This window comes from Mustela nivalis (assembly GCF_964662115.1).
Source record: "Mustela nivalis genome assembly, chromosome: 8".
NCBI lineage: Eukaryota > Metazoa > Chordata > Mammalia > Carnivora > Mustelidae > Mustela > Mustela nivalis.
In genome coordinates this window covers 21,321,136-21,340,586 of record NC_139027.1, presented here as the reverse complement: position 1 = coordinate 21,340,586, position 19,451 = coordinate 21,321,136, and the positions used below count along the sequence as shown (strand labels likewise).

The 19,451-nt window shown below is 46.2% G+C and overlaps 1 protein-coding gene and 1 long non-coding RNA gene across 3 annotated transcripts in view; one reads left to right on the top strand and one right to left on the bottom strand.

The window, feature by feature from the left end:
- RBKS (ribokinase) overlaps window positions 1-19,451 on the top strand; it is an 83,194-nt gene that overhangs the window by 52,332 nt on the left and 11,411 nt on the right. The gene's annotated exons all lie outside the window — the stretch shown is intronic.
- On the bottom strand, window positions 9,069-17,560 carry LOC309871820. The gene is made up of 3 exons (XR_014315500.1): window positions 17,435-17,560; window positions 15,390-15,513; window positions 9,069-10,027 (listed from the first exon to the last, which is right to left on the bottom strand). It is a non-coding gene; the product is annotated as an uncharacterized lncRNA (long non-coding RNA).

The window sequence follows — 19,451 nt, the reverse complement described above, 5'->3', positions numbered from 1 at the left end:
TAGTCTACTGGGTTTTTTCCTTCTATTCATAAAATTAATAAATACTTGTTCTCAAGAGAAGAAAAAAGCAGACAACATAAAAAAGTATAAAGAAGAAAGTCAAATACCCATGAGTCTACCACTTAGATGTAGTCACTGTTATCCTTCTAAAGATTTTATTTTTAAGTAGTCTCTGCCCCCAACATGAGGCTCTAACGTACAACCCCCAAGATCAAGAGTCACACACTGGCCCAGCCAGCCACGCACCCCGTCTACCAATATCCTTCCATATTTTTTTCTAGACCCATTCATGCATTTTTAAATATTTGTTAATGGAAAATTTTAATATTTCCCCCAGCAGAGATTCATATGTGTAATTAGGGGATGCCTCTACAACTCAAAAAGATCAACTGTTTCTCTAGAATAATGTAAAGGGAAATTCACGGAAGAAGAAATAACAGTAAATAAATGTAATAATGTTCAACCTCACAAGAAATCAGGATTATACAAAATGAAAATCACACTGAGATCCCCCCTTTATTGCCCATCAGTTCAGCAAAAAATAAAGACTGATAATGTCAACGTAAATTGGAAGCACATGCACTTACATGATCCTTATAGGAGTGTAAACTTTACAATGTTTTCAGAGGGCAATTTGACAGTCCCAATTATTTAAATATGTTTTCCCTTTAGCCCAGTAAATCTGTCCTGCAGAAATGTTCATATATATAAATGTTTCTGAAGAATATTCTGGCTTTGTTTGTAATAATCAAAAACTGATCAGACATATCTACATAATCATCAGCAGGAGAAAATCAAATGATAATAGTAATGGTGCCATTTATTTAAAAATAACTCTAGCTACCTGTAAATAAAAGCATATTTTAAAAATCTGGGGGGAAAAAACCACCAAACTGCTATGATCATGGCTCCTGGGAAGGAGCAGAGGAAGGGGACAGGAGGCAGGTATCATAAAGGAGGAACTCTACAATCTACTCCATAGTCTATATTGTTTTAGTATTTCCAGGACTCTTTATTTTTCATGCATTACTTTGAAATTTGGAAGGTATATGATTTGAGGACATAGGAAAAACTATTTGGAGCCACACCTAGCAAATAAGAGAGGGGATCTCATTTCTCAAAGAGTGTGCTGGGCAGTATCCTCACAAAGGAGCCAGTAATTGGCAGGTTCGCTCTTGATCTCATGAGAACCTCTCGAAGGTTCTTTTCCAAAATTCCAAAATCGTGTTATATAGACTGAGTAGCTCTTTGACTTAAGATGACTTCTGAATGGATAGACATCTGATGCCAAAGAACTAGATCAGCATTGCCTTCAGATCCAGACACTGGAGTTTAAGTCTAGATATTTCACTGTACACTTTTGACAGGATTTTTTTCCTTTATCTTTCTAAAGAAACAATTTCCCTCAAGAATATGTTATTTTCTCCAGTTTCCCTTAGAAATAACAGAATAAATGTCAAAGCAGCACTGTTTTTGTTCATCACTCAAATGCGTGACAGATCTTCAGAGAAGCTTTAACTCATGGTCACGTTTTCTTTCTGAATGGGTCTGCTGACATGTCTTAACTCTTCAGCCTTCATTCCCACAACTAATAATATAGTGAATGATCCAACCTTGGCTTTGCCATATTTCTCTGTCTTTATTAGTTGATGACCTGAAGGAACTGTAAAAAGGGCTAGGCCCATAGGTGATACCTCATTTTTTTTAAGAATTTATTTGTTTATTTGACAGAAAAAGATCACAAGTAGGCAGAGAGTCAGGCAGAGAGAGAGGAGGAAGCAGGCTTACTGCCAAGCAGAGAGCCCAGCGTGGGACTCAATCCCAGGACCCTGAGATCATGACCTGAGCTGAAGACAGAGGAGGCTTAACCCACTGAGCCATCCAGGTGCCCAATGATACCTCATTTTTAAGTACTTAATAGTTCACATACTTCATTGTCAATGTACCTCGCATTTGAAACAGACCTGAATGGAAAGCCTCATGAGGGATAGAGGAACATATGTAACACAGTCCTTTGTACTAAAATGTGTCCCCTCCAAAATGTGTATGTTGAAGGAGGTAATTAAGGTTAAATGAGGTCATAAGAATGGAGTCATAGGACTAATGTTCTTACAGGAAGAGATACTAGAGAGCTTACTCGCTAGGTAGACTCAAAGAGATCAGAGCACCCAGCAAGATGGCGGCCCCCTGCAAGGCAGGAGAAGAGGCCTTAGAATGAAGCCCACCTTTTGAGCACCCTGATCTTGGACTTCCAGCCTCCAGAACTGTGAGAAATAAATTTCTGTTGTTCAAGCCACCTGGCCAGTGGTTTTTTAAATGGCGGCCTAAGCAAACCAACACACACAAGAAAGCAAATGAGCGTACTTCAGAAGTGACCTAAAGTGAATACTGAAAAGTCGGCTGTTTTGTGGGGAGAAAATAATCTGAAGTGAACTAACAGGATCAGCCTAAATTACCTTTTTTGGTGAACTCTCTTGAGAGTACTGCTTATGGTGTAACTGTAATCATCGGTCCCAGTAAGGAAAGGCCAGATGATGTCCTGAGCTCAAACCCCGATTTAATGCCTTTTTTAGAGAGGAGGAAAGTAATGCTCCTAAAGACAAACAGTCTGCTAAGACAGACAGCTGGCAGGTTGGCAGAGCCGGGAACTGATTCCAGGTCTGTCTGTCTGTCCGACCCCTGTGTGCAGGTACTCTCTGCCATACCCCTTTGTCTCTTGATGTTGTGGCCGTCCGCCCAGCCTTCAGCCCCTCCTCTATGGCATTTCAGCACTGACTTTCCATGTCACTTGCCATGATACAGTCCTCTATAATCCCTCCATTTCTCTAGATTTTTAGAAGCTTCCAGATCTTGCAAAGGTACAGCCTGCTTTGTGGTCTACTTGAAGTCAGGAACCCACATAGGAACAGTACACACCCAGTACCTCTTAGTGCTCACTAGTAGGTCCCTCCCTCTGTGTCTGCTCACTGTATTTGGAGGTGCCAGGGGGGTACCAGGAAGCATATATCAGGAGCGCACATCACAGTACACAGAGTGGGCATGACCTTGGCTCTGTACATTACTGGAAAGAAACCCAGGTCTCACTGCCATTCAGTTCCAGCGTCTTCCTGTATGGTACCAGGAGCTGGACTACACAGATAGTACTGTCGCAGGATCGTTCCAGGCCAGATATCAAAATTTCGGGCATAGACCACTACCATTCATTCTTGCCACTGAAAGACCAAACCTGAAGGAGAGGCGCACCACTCCTAGAGAATATAACCAGATCGTCTGTCCATGAGATTCTTCAAATAGGGGCCTGGCCTGCTAATGAGAGAAGGTAGGGAAAATACAATCCTCTTTTTTTTAACAGTCCCAAACAAGCTCTTCAGTTTCAGGAAAGCAAAAAAAAAAAAAACAAAAAACAAAAAAACAAAAACCTCGTCCTTCCCTGCCTAGCAAAATCCTTTCCATCCTCACGGTCCGGCTCAGAGAGTTCCTAGTTGGGCAGTCCCACTGCTTACTATGTGCTTGGCATATAATAACAGGTCCTCCTGAAATAACAGAAGAGTTCTAGTTCCTTCTGGGACGAGTGTATGTACCGGGGTCACTTAGGCTCACTGAGCCCCAGTGTTCTCAGGAGACTAGAGGATCTAAGGGATCCCTTATATTCCTTAAATTTGACCTTGACTATGCCAAGGAAAAGAATAAATCTCAGATACAAATGCTTTTTTTTTAATGTTATGAAAACAAAACACCCAGTTTCCCAATTTTTTGAAGATTTTTATTTTATTTATTTGACAGACAAATCACAAGTAGGCAGAGAGGCAGGCAGGGAGAGAGGAGGAAGCAGGCTCCCCACTGAGCAGAGAGCCCAATTCGGGGCTTGATTCCAGGACCCTAGGATCATGACCTGAGCCAAAGGCAGAGGCCTTAACTCACTGAGCCACCCAGGTGCCCCCCAGTTTCCCATTTTAAAACATATCCTTAGAATGGGGCACCTGGGTGGCTCAGTAGGTTAAGCCTCTGCCTTCGGTTCAGGTTGTGATCTCAGGTTCTAGGATGGAGCCCCACATCAGGCTCTCTGCTTAGCAGGGAGCCTGCTTCCCCCTCTCTCTCTGCCTTCCTCTCTGCCTACTTGTGATTTCCGTCTGACAAATAAATAAATAAAATCTTTAAAAATTAGAGGCGCCTGGGTGGCTCAGTGGGTTAAAGCCTCTGCCTTCAGCTCAGGTCATGGTTCCGGGGTCCTGGGATCAAGCCCCGCATCGGGCTCTCTGCTCAGCAGGGAGCCTGCTTCCCTTCCTCTCTTTCTGCCTGCCTCTTTGCCTACCTGTGATCTCTGTCAAATAAATAAATAAAATCTTGGAAAAAAAACTTTAAAAATAAAAAATATATATCCTTAGATTATTTTACCTGCATGATAGAAAGGCCAGGCCAAAATTAAGTTACAGAGGGTAGATGGCCTCTCTGAAACTGGCATCAAAGAATACAGAAAACCCGGCTGAGAGCCTTCTTCTCCTTAGGAATGACATCGATAAAATGGACGTGGTATCTGAGCAAATTCTGCCGACTCTGGCTGCCAGAAAAGTTGAAGATGACAAAAAGAAGTTGACTGAATATAAAGAAAGGACAGAGGACAAGGTGATTGCTGAACAGACTGATGGACAAGGCACAAGCCATCTGCCAAGCCCAGGGGTCCGTGTCAGCTCTATTACATTACTTCCGTATCAGCAGATCACCTCATTTGCTGGCTAATCAGGCAGAATTAAATATTTGACATTATCTTTTGTAATCCTGCATGTGATCCGTTGAAAACCCAGGGCTCTAAAAATCTGATTGTAACTGCCTACCAGAAATGTCATCTTCACTTTGAGGAACTGGACCAGGGCCAAACACCAGGCTGTGTGTTCCATTTTCCTAAAGTACCTCCCACAGCCAGACCTGGACAGGCACGTACATGTGCCTGGTACCCACGTCTTCCGGGTCCTCAACCCTGCTTCAGAGCTCAGAGGCAGCTGGAGATTAAAAAGAGCCATGGTAGTGGAGAAGAGGGGCGTGGAGGTGGCGGTAGGATGTAGAGAAGAAAAAAAAAAAAACTGTCAAAACCTCAGCAAAAGCCAAGAGAGCAAAATCTGAATCTGGATTTAGAGCCTTCTATGGGCGCTACCTAATTGAAAGGATGGGAAACAGTCCCTGTCCGAGGAATAAGGTTTGGGTGAAGGCTCCAGGAGCTTGCTTGGAGCTTCCTACCGCTATCTTCCCCCTCCCCCTATGCCCCCCCCACTCCTCAAGCAGTGTGATCACGAGGAGGCAGGATGGCAGTCTGCGCCTTGCCCACTTGCTAGGATGCTACACTCGTGTCCTCCAGCGCAGAACTGCCAGGACTAGACTATGGTGCTTCTCAGGGGGTTCCAGTGTGTGAAGATGTTTCTTGGGTAGATCTGAAATTCAGAGGCAAAAAGAGCCAAACTGGAGAGCCCAGGGAGCTGGAGCCATGCCCAGTGCCCTCCGTGCCGGGGCCATAGCTCCTGACAGAGGTGACAAGGAAATGAGAAAAGAGCCTTGGCAGACTTCTGTCTGCCTTGGTGTGAAAGCATGTGTGTTGTAGGTTAGTGGTGTGTATACTTCGTGTATATTCCACACTGAGGATGTATATTCCACGATGCACTGTGTGAACAGACTGTTGGCGGCACGAGTGTCGTGCGTGCCTGTGTATGTGAGTAAAACGTACTGCTGCGGGACAGGGTGAAAAGGGCCTGGTGGTCACTCGCACTTTCCTCCTTCCATTCCTGTAAACATGATAGCAGGGCTCTGTACTGTGGTACAACCCTGAGAAAGGGACGAGATTTGGGGATAGAGGGGGCCAGAGGTTAGGTGAATTACATTTCCCCTGAAAGGGTCTCTAAAAACAAAGATTTATATCCTTTTCCTTCCTTTGGTCAAAACAAATGAAAACAGGTGCCTGGGTGGCTGAGTCGGTGAATCCTCTGCCTTCGGCTCAGGTCATGGTCTCAGGGTCCTGGGATCGAGCCCCTCATTGGGCTCTCTGCTCAGCGGGGAGCCTGCTTCCCCCCATCTCTCTGTTGCTCCCCTCCTCCTGCTCTCTTGCTCTCTCTATCTCAAAGAAATAAACAAAACCTTTTTTTTTTTAAAAATGAAAACTAGGAAAAGAAAGATCACGGTTACATTTGCTAAGTGACTTCCCGTGACTGTCCTATTCCCAGTTAAGGACGCCATCTTCCGGGGCACACCTGGGTGGCTCGGTTGGTTAAGCATGTGCCTTTGGCTCAGGTCAGGATCTCAGGGTCCTAGGACCCAGCCCGGAGTCGGGCTCCACACTCAGCAGGGAGCCTGCTTCAGGACTCTCCCTCTGTCCCTCCCCACCCTGCTCATATTTGCATGCTTCCTCCTGCTCTCTCTCAAATAAATAAATAAATAAATAAAATCCCCCCCCAATTTTTTTTTATTTTATTTATTTATTTGAGAGAGAGACAGAATGAGAGAGCAGGAGAGGGAAGGTCAGAGGGAGAAGCAGACTCCCCATGGAGCTGGGAACCTGATGTGGGACTCGAACCCGGGATTCTGGGATCATGACCTGAGCTGAAGGCTGTCGATTAACCAACTGAGGCACCCAGGAGCCCCCCAAAATTTTTTAAAAAAGAAAACGAAAACCATCTTCCTCTACTTAGTCAGCTCTTTTAGTTTTAGCATGTGGGAATCTAATTGTGTAGATTCCATTGTACGTGAAGTATCATTTACACTGACTGCTCCCCTCAGTTGTCCCAAGGCCAGTCAGGTTGCCTGTGTCCTCCCTTCCTTCCTCCTTTATAAACTGTGAAATGTTTCAATGACACTGAAAAGTATAGAGAACAAGATCATGACCACCCATGGACCCATCACCCAGCTTTGTTATTTCTTTGTATTTTGCTGGTTTTGCTACAGGTAGCTTTTAAGAAATAAAATGTCACAAACACAATGTGACCTCTTGGCTTAGGATGCTTAGTGCTATGAAGACGCAGCCTGTGTCTAAACCTAGCTTTTAGAAACACACTTGAGCAGAACAATAGGTTTTTTTTTTTTAAGATTTTATTTATTTGACAGAGAGAAATCACAAGTAGATGGAGAGGCAGGCAGAGAGAGAGAGAGAGGGAAGCAGGCTCTCCGCTGAGCAGAGAGCCTGATGTGGGACTCGATCCCAGGACTCCGAGATCATGACCTGAGCCGAAGGCAGCAGCTTAACCCACTGAGCCACCCAGGCGCCCAGAACAATAGGGTTTTCTAAGAATTTCTCTTGATCTTTGCCATTCTGCAGTTTTACTAAAATGAGCCCGCATCTGAATTTATTCTCATGTATACTGTTCCTGACTCTGTTCTTCCTGAACCTCAGTATTTGTGTTTCTCTTCAATTCGGAACAGTTCTTAGGCCTTCTCTCTTTTATTATTGCCTCCCCTACTTCCTCAATTGTCTGCTTCTGGAACCCCTAGAAGGTAATATATTACACCATCGCTTTTCTATTCATGTCTTTTAAAACTGCTGGAGAGAGGAGCGCCTAGGTGGCTTGGTTAGTTGAGCATCCCATTCAGTTTTTCCTCAGGTCATGATCTCAGGTCGTGGGATCGAGCCCAGTGTCAGGCTCCGTGCTCAGCTGGGAGTCTGCTTGGGATTCTCCCTCTCCCTCTCCTTATGTGCTCTTTTTCTCTCTTTTCTCTGTGTCTCTGTCTCTCTGTTTGTCTCTCTCTCTCTCTCTCTCAAATAAAATCTTAAAAAAAAAAAAAACAAAAAAAAAAAACAGGGCACCTGGGTGGCTCAGTGGATTAAACCGTCTGCCTTCGGCTCAGGTCATGATCCCAGGATCCTGGGATCAAGCCCCCCATCAGTCTCTCTGCTCATCGGGGAACCTGCTTCCTCCCCATCTCTGCCTGCCTCTCTACCCAATTGCGATCTCTTTCAAATAAATAATTAAAATCTTAAAAAAAAACCTGCTTAGAGAGAGAAGCCTGGGATCCTGAGGCTGCTTGACACCTTATTCTTGTTCCAGGGTCGATAAAACTAAAGTGACCTTGAGAACTGAAAAACTGTCCTTTAAACACAGAAAGTGACAGTCCTTTAAAAAATAGAAAAGACCCCTGTGAGACGTTATGGCAAAATGGGGTGAGAAGCACCCCGCTGTGCATACACTTACTCCGCACACTGTATTTTAATTTTCTGCACTGTGAACAGCAGGTGTGCACCAGTGTCGGAGGGCCACTAGTGTAATAAGACAGTCCCTGGTCCCAAAGAGCTGGAGTCTGGAGGAGTGTGTAGCCCACGGTTGAATGAGAAGTGCAGTGATGGGGACTGAGGAGCCCCGCTGGCCTCAGGAGCCTGCGACCCTGCTTGCAGAGGGCAAGGGAAGGTGAGCTGAAGGGTAAGTCAGCTTGGGGAAGGGTCACCCAGGCAGAGGCAGAAGCTCATGAAAGGTCCAGAGCCAAGAGAGCATGTCAGCATGGGTGCTTTTCAAGAAATTCTGTGTGGAAAGAGCTTACAGTACAACGAAGGATGGAAAAGAATGAGGCGCATCTGTAACAGGGACAGGTGATGAAGGGCTGCATTTGCCACAGCCGGAAATTTGCATGTTCCCCCGAGGGCGATGGGGAACCACTGAAGCGTTTAAGCAGGGATAGATCTTACCAGATTTGTACTCCTTAAAAGATTCAGATGCTTATAAAGAATAAGTTGGGGGACACCTGGGTGGCTCAGGTCTTGATCTCAGGGTTATGGGCTCAAGTCCTGTGTTCAAGTTCCATGTTGCACTCTAACTTATTCTTTAAAAAAATAAAATAAAAAGAATAAACTGGAGATTACAATACTGGAGGCAGGGAGAACCACCCAGACTGTTGCAGTGATCTGTCTACTAACAGATTATGGCAGCCTGGACGAGGGAGGTGGCAGTGCAGATGTTCAGAAGTGAGTTTAAGAAGTCTTAAGAATTCGGGTGGTGGGGTTATGGACATCAGGGGCGCTGTGTGCTGTGGTGAGTGCTATGAAGTGTATAAACCTGGCGATTTACAGACCTGTACCCCTGGGGCTAAAAATACATTATATGTTTATAAAAAATTTTTTTTAATTATTAAAAAAAAAAGAAGTCTTAAGAATTCAGGGTTTCCCCAGATGGATCAGTGGGTTAAAGCCTCTGCCTTCAGCCCAGGTCATGATCTCAGGGTCCTGTGATCGAGTCCCGTATTGGGCTTTCTGCTCAGCGGGGAGCCTGCTTCTCCCTCTGCCTGACTCTCTGCCTACTTGTGATCTCTCTTTCTCTGTCTAATAAATAAATAAAAGACTTAAAAAAAAAAAAAGAAGTCTTAAGAAGTCAGAGAACATAACAGTAGGTCATTTTCTTTAAAACAAAAGGATGTGGAGACCAAGTAAGATGCTTATTTCATGGGCAAAACCAATAGATCCTTCTACCAGCATCAGTGATTGTCAGCAACCTTTTTGAGCCTTGACTCACCTAAGGACCAAGACCTACTCCCAACAGAAACAGTATATCATTGGTGATTCCCCGCAGATGGCACAGGAAGACAGAGGTGTAGTTTACAGAAAATAAAATGAAATACCCAAGTGATCCCTGCATGCCCTTCCATTGAGCACGTCTGACTGCCTGCCACCCCCACTTTGGGGAATCACTGATCTGTGCAACAGAGAAGCATCTGGAGCAGAAATTTATCCTTCACTTAAAGTAAAACAGCATGTGAAGGGAATTCTTATGTAACACAGTGCTGATTGGGGTATCTCCCCTACCACCTGTGCCTGAGACCCTAGCTTTCCAGGTAGAAACACAGCCTTCACCTAACTACACGCTCTTGCCCTGACAAAGGGGCCAATCAGTATGTGACAAATTTGGGTCGTGTGAAAAAACCCCAGGTATGGCAGCCAAGGCGCCCGCAGCTTGTTGTGACTCATCCACACCAGCCTTCAGCAGTGAGATTCTCAGAACAATTGTTCAGTTCCATCCTTTGCTTCCATGGTGTACAACTAGCCCGAGACCCGACAGTGAACCAGCAACTGTGAGGAACCAGAAACATTATAAATAACCTGGAGAACCCTTTTATAACAGCAACTGCCTACTGATTTTGTGGCCTAACAGCTCAAGCAAAAAAAGGATATAAATATGATATTGTGCAATGACTAATTACTCAAAATTTTGTGCATCAGCAGAAGTGGAACCTGTGGTTGGTGCTAATATTATCAGATGTCTTTACTGTTTAATAACCTGGTAGCTCTGTATTATGGAGCACGCGGTTTTCAGAGAGAACAATGATTTTATTTCAGGTACCTCTCACTGACATAAAAAAGCAGCTGTTAGAACATGACCATTTGGCAGAAAATGTTTTAGCAGAATCTTTTGTGAGATACTAAATCATATCGGATTAGCTGTTTTCTGTCTAGAATAGTGGCGTCACAAAGAAGAAAGATGGCTGACCACAGAAGGCAAGACCAGTCTTTAGAACCCGGTGAATCACTCACAGACATTTTAGTTGTAAGTGCCATTTACTCACCAAGATATAAAGTTATTTATATACAAAGCTTCCATTAATGTTGCCTGAAGAATGGGCCTTTTTTATATTCCAGTTTTAGCTCACACTTTGGATTCTACTTTTCTCATTAATTCTATTCCAATAATGGAATTCTTTAAATTATAGAATAAATTAATCCAACACAGACATTTTTGGCCAGAATAGGGTTTTTTAACCAGGTTGAAGTCTCCACAGGCCATTCTCTGTGGCCAGCCATACCGAAGAGCGGTGAGGGCTGTGACTCAGAGTGGCACCTGAACCTGAACCAGAGGGGTGAGCTAGGGCAGCCACTGGGCTCCCTGGCCTCATGGCCCACCAGTCCTAGGCTGACGAGAGACCCTCACATGTTCTTCAGGCTGGTCAAACACTGGTTGCTGTTCGAGGGAGGAAGCGATGTCATGCCTTGGCTACTGGGCACAGCCAGTTTTAGCCAAACAGTATTATGCTCGAGCTGCTTTTGTGTAGTCATACAGATTCCAAAACATGTTTCACATTAAACTGGTAACTAGGGATGCCTGGGTCGCTCATTCGGTTAAGAGGCTGCCTTCGGCTCAGGTCGTGATTCCGGGGTCCTGGGATCAAGACCCGCATGGGGCTCCTTGCTCACGAGAAGCCTGCTTCTCCCTCTGCCTGTTGCTCCCCTGCTTGTTCTCGTACTCTCTCTCTCCCTGACAAATAAATAAATAAAGTCTTTTAAAAATAAAACTGTGATAACTAAAACATAAAATTCTCCTCCTTTCTAAACCATCAAGCAGTGTATAAAGACTTTCACCTTATCCCCAAATCCCACTCCTGGGTGGACTGTGTGACCAGGGAAAGATTAAAAATGGAGACTTTTCTGAGATGGCTGAGGATTGCTTTTAGGGCAGAGCCCAGGCTTGGGCTGAGAGTGGCATGAGGTACAGAAAAGGATACGGGGTCAGGGAGGTCTGTCCTGTATGTAATTTGGTAATTTGAGACAGTAGGTCTGCATTTCACATGGTCATTTTGATGCAAGTGCTAACTCAAAATAGCTTCATCAAAATGCCCCATTTCGGGATGTCTGGCTGGCTCCGCTGGTTAAGCATCTGACTCTTGGTTTAGGCTCAGGTCATGTTCTCAGCATTGTGGGATCGGGCCCCACATCTCAGTCTGCACTCAGCATGGAGTCTCCATGAGATTCCTTCCCCGTCTCTCTCCCTCCCCCTCTGCTTTTCCTCCTGTTCTCTCTCTCTCTCTCACTCTCTCAAATAAATAATATATTTTTTTAAATGCCCCATTTCATTACTGGTGTGACTGGCCAGCCCAGAAACATCAAAAACCAGAAACTGAGAGTAGATACTGAATCAATCAGGCCCCAGATGGAGCCAGCAAATGACTTCCGTCAACATGGACCGTTGGTTGACTTGGACCAGGAGCCATATAACACCAAAACTGGAGCCAGATCGGTCCGTGGCGCTGACCTCTGAGGGTGAACTCCACAACCAGTGTACAATGCCGATCAAATAGAATTGATGTGATTATTATAATCGTCCGTACTCTTACACATGATTGCCAAATACTAGCAGGGTACCAGTAAGTGAGGAATCTGGAAGTTCTGGGAGGAAGGCTGATAGAGTTTTTCTTACTCTCTTATTGTTGAATTTTAATCAGTGTGTTGAAAATCGAAAGACCGGTGTCATTTTTGAATACCATTTATAGTGTTTGGGGGCAGTGAGATACTACCTTGAACGTATATTGACCCCACCTTACTTTGGTTTTACACTCAACCCCCGATTGATCCCTCTCTGTTTTCATCCATCTAAAATAAAGATGGCTTTAGCCCCCAAACCTCATTCCAGATGGAAATGCATAATTCAAGAGAAATACTGATGTCAAAGAAGAGAAGGCACACCAATTTGTGTCAGCAGTTGCTGTAAATTAAAGAGGAGTACAAGGAGAGTTTAATGTAATGTAGAATTGAAAATAAAATTAGAACGAATATTTAGGCAGTCCTCCGCCTCTTTTTTTTCCCTTCTGTGACACTAAGGATTGACTCCCAGCCTAAGTGCCTAAGACAGTTCATTTTTCTTGCCTGCTGGAATTTTCTTTCCCCATAACATGTTGCGTGCTTGCCTTTGGCATCCAAAATTAGATGTTTCACCTTTTCCATTCTAATCTCAACAGTCAGAGTAGGAAGAGTCCACGTTTTCTCCCCATCTTCCACACCCATCACGCTTGCAGCCCAGAAAGGACCTCTACTACACCTGTCTGACTAGTCAGATACCGTAAATAGCTATTAATTTTTCCCTGATACTGATTCATCCCTGGATGTCCCCTCCATGGTTTCTATTCTTTTCCTAAAGCTGGGAAATGAAAGAGTAACACACATCTCACACATGTACCACTGTGCCAGAGAAAAATTAGTACACATCTGAAAGAGTGAAATCCCCTCTAAGGTAGTGATCTTGGGAACCTTCACATTTAGTCCAAACAAACTGCCATGATTTAGAACCTTTTTGGAGTTCTTTAGTCGAATTTCCCTCAGGAGAGGTGGTGGTCTTTATGGCTGCCTACTATCTTGGCCAATGGTGGAATTCACTAGCTTCATCTCCCACTGTCATCACTAGACTTGGTTTTAAATGATTCTCTCTTTCCAGAAATAATTCCTTAGAATAATGGTTCTCAAAATGCAGCTCTGGACTAGCTATATCAGTATCACCTGGGAGCGTCTTCTGCACCCTACTGGATCAGAAAACTTGGGAGTGGGTTTACTGGATCAGAAACTTGAGAGTGGGCCCAGCAATCCACGTTTTAACAAGTTCTCCAGGTAGTTCTGATGCTCCCTCTACTCTAGTTCGAGAACCAGTGACTTAGAAGATGAGATATCACCTCCATTGAAGATATTCAAAGATGTGCTACAGATTTGGAAAGGATTCCAAAGAAAAAGTTTTGAAATCTTTTTGAGCAAAGCTGGGGTCCATATACGGCCTCTCCAGAGGACCGCTTCCGCAGAGACCTACCTCAGCTGAGGCATCTACTTCCACCAGCCGGCTCTTTGACCTTGAGCACGTTCTCACACTTGGCTTCTTACCTGGAAAATCAAAGACCCATCCTGCCTATGTCACAGGACTGTAACGAGACTCAAAGTGAATCACATCTGCAAACATGCTCTGGAAAGCATATTGGTATGCTACTGGCATTTCTGCAGATAGGATTCTGGTAATCTGAGCATTATACCAGGGCACAAGCTTAGAAAAAATTAGAATTTCCTTGGTTATATCCACCTTTTTGTCTATATGACAACTGCTTCATCGTCTTAGTGGATGTGCCTAAGATTCTGCCATTTCAGCCTAGCTGTTCATCTGGTGCTAAGAGAGGGACACCCCTGCCTGATGAACGGCTATGAGGTCTAGAAAAATATAGCCGTTTTCAGACATGCTCTTTTCTGTGTGATGATTGGTAAGGACGGACTCTGTGTGTGTGCACTGAAGCTCTCATAAGCAGAGCTTGTCACATGCTGGTAGCCGAAGGGTCTGGACTGAAACCACCCATTTCAGCACTATGCAAGGGAGTCATGACCTTCAAGAAGGACGCTAAATGTCCGCTGCCACACAGTAATCATTGCAGAGAGGACCAAAAAGAAAATTCCTCAAGCAAACCAAATCTATAGAAACCAAGAGTTCAAAGCCAGACCAGTGAACATGTCTGTGCTGGAGAGTATGTGGTAGATTTTGCCTTAGAGATTAGCCGGGTTTTGCTTTTTGGTTTTTAAGACATTATTTATTTGAGAGAGCGAACACCAAATGGGGGAGAGGCAGAGGGAGAAGCGGACTCCACTGAACAGGGAGCCCAACGTGAGGCTCCATCCCAGGACCCTGAGATCATGACCTGAGCCGAAGGCAGAGCCACCCAGGTGCCCTTAGAGATTAGCCTTTACAAACACCTTCACCACAGGAATTCTTCAACAGCAAGCTCATGATCCATTTATCATTTCACTTTAAAACTTTACGGACTGTTCAGTGCACGTATCTGGGCAGGAAGTTAATTGTGTTGCCTTAGTGCTTGTTAGGAATGCAGTTTTCGCAACACAGAGCCGTTCCCACTAGACCAATGTCTACTTCACTTTTCACACAAAGTGCCAGCTAAAATCAAGAGATTAGGTATGAATCTAATTGGTTAAATGTGATTAAGTTATTGACTGATTATGCAATAATAAGCTATTGGTTATTTATAGAGTTGGAATATGAAATGATTTTGCTCAAAAATGTGTGCCTAGAGCTGACTTTCAAAAAAAAGGGGGGGTGTTTTTTGGTGGGTTGGCTTTTTTTTAAGATTTATTTATTTATTTATTTATTTATTTATTTGAGAGAGAACTGGGGGAGGGGCAGGGGGGACAGAAGGAGAGGGAGAGAGAGACCCAAGCAGACTCTGCGCTGAGCACGGAGCCTGATGTGGGACTTCATCTCATGACCCTGAGATCATGACCTGAGCCAAAACTGGACACTTAACCAACCATGCCACCCAGCCTCCCCAAAAGGTGGGTTTTTTTTTTTCTTTTAATCGAATAGCTTATAAATTGTAGAGCTGGGAAAATACTGTGCCTATTTAAAAGACAGGGATAAAAATCATCAATACTCCACTGCATGTGTTTCATACTTGATTAATATGAAATAATAATCAGTTGAAATACATTAATAAGGCAGGAAATATTGGCTCTCTCTTAATCACACAGTGTTTTAAAAGCTAACTATCTCAGCCTAATAGTTAAAATTCAAATGTAATAAACAAAGGTGGCTAATTGGTGAAGCCACAGTCATGGACATTTATGACATAATGATTTGCCCGAGTTCTCTACAGGTTTACTAAGAATAAAAATCAGTAGCTCTTACACAGTTGTGATAAGGAAGCTGGATTCTCTCCGCCCATCTCAATGCTTCTAAACTGATCTGGTTAGGGTGGCCAGAGGCTGAGGTTGGAAAGGATGTGATCTCATCCTTATGATGTCAGTATGCGCTGATAAGAGAAAATAGAGATATTCAGATCAGCTGTGACATGGGACTCTTGTGTAAGCATCATCCTATCTCGTGGTATGCTCGTCAGACTCACTGGTGTCTGTCTCGGGAGAATCTTTACACTTTCCTACCTTGGGAAGATAGGCCAGGTTCCACCAATTCTAATCTCCTTGGAAAGTCCTCACTCTGGGCGTGAGGCTTGCCCAGGGCCCACTGGGGGCCATGGAGACCTGACTGAGGCTCAGGAGAGGAACTGGCTGGGAGAGGTAGGGGTTTTGGCTCAGCAGAAAGCAACCAGGGACTACCACACCTGTCTAGTGTGCCTTGCAGTTTTGAAATTGGTTAGGACATTTTTTTTTAAAGATATATTTATTTATTTTAGAGAAAGAGGGTGTGGGGAGGGGCAGAGGGAGGAGGAAAGAGAAACTCAAGCCAACCCCGCGCCGACGGTGAAGCCTGACACAGGGCTTGATCTTATGACCCTGAGATCATGACCTGAGCTGAAATCAAGAGTCATACACTTTACTGTGCCATGCAGGCACCCCTGAGTCAGGCTTCCTGGTGCACCAGCAGATCCTAACGAGGCCACCACTGGCGTGTTCTCAGGGACACAAGGCTGTACTTCAGGGTTTCTCAGCCTGTCTGTGGTAATCACCGCCCACCCCAACTGAGCCTTTTAAGATTTTTTTTTCCTATTTGTCATCTTCTCCCATGAAATTTTAGTACTACAGATACTCTCTCTTTCTAGGTAGAGAGAGACATTTACCTACCGTCCTCCAGAGAGCCACAAATCATTGTAATATCTAAAAAAAAATGTTTCACCACACCCCCCTCCCCACCACGCAAGCCTGAACTTTCACCCCGTTGGGGAGGGGCCACCCCAGTTGAGAATGCGCGCCCTGGATGGAATGAAGGGTCAGGCAGGGTCAGGCACGTCCTCCCTCTCTCTCTCTCTCTCTCTGCTCATACTCCGAGTGCGTGGTGAGGTCAGTCCCGTAGGGAGGACAGATCAGGTGGCCCAGTGGCCATCACTAACCAGGATGGGCCCCGACTTCAGATGCCAGCACAGCTAGAGGAGTGTCCTCCAAAATCACGCTGTCCCTGTGCCATCTGTTCAGCCTGCCTGCCCTCCTCCAGGCTCTGCCACCACATCCTCCTCCCGGGCAGCAGCCCTCTGCCCGGTGGCTGGCTTGCTGGGATGGAAAGCGGAGTCTTCCATCATAAGCCGCGGTGCTGGCGGAGGGGACCCCCACGCACTGCCCTCCAGCCTCTCCCCGCTGTAGGCTCCCCAGCAGCCTCACCCGTTGCTCTCCCTGTGTTCCTTCACCCCAGGTGAAAGCAGAACGTTGGCCAGGTCTCCCCAGTCTTACGCTGACTGCAAGTACCTTTACCCTCTTCCCGTTACATTTCCTTCATTTCCTCTTCCGGCCTCCCTGAAGGTCTCCTAAAACATCTCCCCACCCCCCCAGAGGAGCGGATATCCCAGACCCCAGCAGCTACAGGCGGCCACTACTAGAACTCTCGGCATCCTGGCCTCCCTCACAATTAAGAGCCGCAGGACACAGGCTGCTGTTTCTTCCTGGCTGTGAGAGCGACCTGCAGCGTCAGGCCGGTCACAGCACACACTCCTTCCCCTAGGAGCCTTGGGTCATGCCCTAGGATCACGGCCCTCTTTGTCCCTTAGAACCCTTGTCTGGTCATGGGCTTTCATGTCGAAGGGATCCCCTTAACAAACAAAGGGGTCCTCGGAGATGATGCCATCTACTGCTCCACCCCCACCCCACCACCACCTCGTGGAGCACCTGCTCTGCCAGGCGCTGGGCGAGGCCCTTCCTATACATTCTCTCATTCAGCATTTACAGTAGCCCTACGAGGGAGGGTCCCATTGGACAGACAGTCACAGAGAAAGTGGAGGAACTTGCCAGGGTGCTGAGATCAGGACATAAACTCGGGTCCATGTTGATTCCAGATCATTGACTGCATTGTCCCAGCTGAGAAAACACGTTCCCAGTTGAGAAAACCATTTTCCTCAGCTATGCCCAGCGGGGCTCCCCTGTAGGTATAAAAATGCTGAATTAGCCATTCGTAGAAGATGACGCATGGCTAATAAAAAGGCAGGACTTAAAACCGCGTTTGTTTGTTCCCTCTGTCCTGCTTCTCCAAGGGTCACAACACAAGGGCTCTCGCCAGTCCGTGATGAGCCCTTGAAGGATAAAGAGTGACTTGTACTTCCCCAGGCCTGCCAGAGGTTCCTGCCTCAACCCTCTGCAGACAGGAGCGAGGCAGGAGCCCATTCTCAGAACATGGAAGCAGGAGCAGAGCAGGACTGGCCCCCACGCTAGCCCGAGGGCGAGCCATCTCAGCGTCCCTGTGGCCCTGGCGGCCTGGGGGCGGACGAGGCAGGGATCTTGGCAGGCGGGCCTTGTTCCCTCTCTCTTTCCTGAACCCCTTGCGGTAGTTCTTTCTTGAGAAGAAATGGTGCATTGATTTGGGATTTAGTCATGTTTCTTCCCATCTGCCTTTTCCCTGGCCTCTAAAACCACAAGCCTGGCTGAGGAATTCGGGTCCACAGTGTGGGCTTTGAATAGCTTTGTGTAGGGAGAGGTTCTGAAAAGAAAGGAAAGTGGTATCTGCTCGTCAGATGGAATGTGTTAAGCCATCGAGGAAGAATGCGAGGGTTTTAGCTCTTAGGGTCCATCAGCAGTTCGGGTGATGAGTCACTCAGCGTGGGGACGGATTCCTGAGAAATGAAGCCTCATGATGACATCATTCTTGCAAGATCGTCTGGGATCTGTGGTAGCCGCCTGCAAGTTCTTACCTTGGGGATTTTCATCACACGGGTTTTTTCCCAACCACACTTAATACCCATCCTGCCTTCTAACTCATCCACTTGTCTATTGGCTAGAATTTTCACGAGTCTGTCTCACTGTCATGCCTGCTCCAGGGCATTCTTGGGACAGCGTGTGCTCCACTCTGGATCACCTTTATTCCTCCTGACAGTTCTCCCTTCAGTCAGCGGTGAGCCCGGCGCCGTGCTAGTCTGAGGGGATGAGGGCCAGGGAGGAGGGCAGGAGCGTGTGGGAGGGCACCCACCCAGACTCAGGGGCTCGGGGAAGACACCGCGCTTTGAAGGTGGTGCCAGTCAGTAAATACATGATGACTAAGTTAATAGCTCGGTGGAGTCTTGGAAGATGGGTAGGAGTTCATCTAGGGAAGAGTCCAAGTGAGATATTTCCGTGAATGAAGACCCAAGGTTCCGTAGGTGAATAGGAAGAGGTTAGAGACGAAACTGGGCACGTGTCCTAGGGAGCCTCGTGGACCATGCTGAAGAGCCAAGATTGTATCCCGAGGAAGATGAGAAACGTTCAAAGGGCTTGGGCGTGGAGGTGAGGTGGCCAGATTTACAGCAGTCTGGGCTGTCAGGGGGACTAGTCGGGGGCTTAATGCCGTCCTCTGGAGGTGACGTGAGCATGAAGCAGGGGGATGCGAGGGGGAGTGGAGGTGAGAGTTGAGAAATATCCAGGATATAAACTTGGCGACTGAGTGACTCATTAGTTCTGCAGGAGTGCCATATCCAGAAGCCCCCCAGACTCTCGGTGTGGGAAAGATAAGGGGCCCCGTGCTCAGGCCGAGGTGCGAGCTCTGTTGGGGCATGCCCAGTTAGGGGAGGCTGCGGGGGACAGGAGCCTGGTCGAGCAGACTCCCGGGTAGCTGGATACACGAATCCAAAGACAGAGGACAGTGCGCACTGAAGATGCTGCCTTAGGGCTCATCGTGTTCACAGCAGCTGAAGGTAGAGCTACACAACAGCAGAGGCCCCCTGGACACTATGGGGAAGGAGGAGGACAGTGGGCCAAGGACAGAAGCCAAGGGTGTGCCGCTGTTGTTAGTGCAGGACAAGGAAAAGGGCCCCCTGGTAGAGACAAAGGAGAGTCGGAG